Below are 1,859 nucleotides of genomic sequence, written 5' to 3'. Positions count from 1 at the left end.
ATCGCCGATAATGACTAGGGATACCTAGATATCGAATCGGAAATTGTCCAAGTTGACAACCAAAGATTTCAGCATAATCTTGTGAGGCTTCTGCGGCCTCGCCGAAGCAGAAGAGTTCATTCTTATGAAAATTAATCTTTAGTCCAGATAAATCCTCGAAAGCACATAACAGCAGTTTGAGGTTTCTGGCCTTTCCTAAGTCATGATCCAAAAACAAAATAGTGTCATCCGCATATTGCAATATTGATAGGCCTCCTTCTACTAAATGAGGAATGACCCCGGTGACTTGACCTGCTGACTTGGCCCTCTTGATGAGAGTAGCTAGCATATCAGCTACAATATTGAACAAGATGGGTGATGCGGGGTCCCCCTGGCGGAGCCCCTTCTTTGTCTGAAAATAGTTGCCTACATCATCATTTACCTTAATGGCGACACTACCTCCGGACACAAAGCTCTCAACCCATCGACACCAAGTACCGGAAAACCCTTTCATTCGTAATGTTTGTAGCAGAAAGGGCCACTTTACTTTATCATAAGCTTTCTCGAAGTCGATTTTAAAAATGACTCCATTCACCTTTTTGTGATGAAGCTCATGAACCGTTTCATGAAGGACAGCAACTCCATCCAAAATGTTTCGTCCTTGCATGAAAGCTGTTTGGGATGGTTTGACTACGTGGTCTGCCACCCTGTTCAGACGGTTAGTGGCGACCTTGGTGAAGATTTTAAAACTTACATTTAGTAAGCAATTCAGTCTATATTGTTGAATCCGACTCGCATCTTTCTTCTCGGGAAGAAGAATGATTTCCCCAAAATTTAGACGGGAAATGTCAAGTTTGTGAGCATGCAGTTCATTGAACAACTGAACCAAGTCTGATTTTAACATGTCCCAAAAATTTTGAAAGAACTCCGCCGGAAAGCCATCCGGACCCGGAGATTTATTATGTTCCATCTGAAAAACCGCAGTACGAATTTCCTCCTCGGAGAATGGAGAGGTTAGGAATTCGTTTTCCGCAGTGGAAACTTGCTGAATATCATGACAAATAGACTCATCCATCTCAAGTGTCGAGTTCATAGATGGACCAAGCAAATCTTTGTAATACTTAGTAATGAATTTCTTTAGAGAAGCATCCCCCTCAATCCGACCCTCCTCCTGATCTAGAGCGAAGATTTGTTTCTTTCTATGTCTGCCATTGGCTAACATTTGAAAGTATTTTGTATTGTCGTCTCCAAGTATCAGCGAGACTGTCTTACACCTTTGGTACCATTTAATTTCCTCCTCGCGTAACATACGGGCTAGCTGCTCATTGAGATGACTTTTTTGCTCAATATCCGTGTCGGAAAGAAGCCTCACCTCCGCGATTTTATCTAAGGAGTCAATTAAGGTAGAGACCCGCAACTTCTCTTGCTTATACATCCCTGCGGTGTGTTTGGCCCAACCACGAAGGAATTGGCGCAGCGCACGGATGCGATTGTTCCATCGTTGAATTGGTGTGTCGCCACGAGGTTGACGCCGCCACACCTTTTCAACCAACTCATGAAAACCCTCTCTAGTGAGCCATCCCAGTTCGAATTTGAACTGTTGGCGGTTCGTACTAGGAGCAACTTGACCAAAATCAGTAAGCAATGGGGCATGATCCGATAAAGCCTCAATTCTCTCCAGTGCTCGTACCGAAGCTAGGGGGTACTTAAATTCCCAGTCGGTGGTAACTAGCACCCGGTCAAGTTTTTCAAAAGTTGGTATAGATCTGTTGTCGGCCCAGGTGTATTGGCGCCCCGACAGAGAAAGTTCCCGCAAGTCAAGGCTATCAATAATAGCGTTAAAAAGAAATGACCATCTAGTGTCGAACCTGTCATTGTTT

The sequence above is a fragment of the Triticum aestivum genome, chromosome 4A (assembly GCF_018294505.1).
Source record: "Triticum aestivum cultivar Chinese Spring chromosome 4A, IWGSC CS RefSeq v2.1, whole genome shotgun sequence".
In the NCBI taxonomy this organism is placed as follows: Eukaryota; Viridiplantae; Streptophyta; class Magnoliopsida; order Poales; family Poaceae; genus Triticum; species Triticum aestivum.
The sequence above is the reverse complement of the archived record's forward strand: the minus strand, read 5'-3'. Positions refer to the sequence as shown.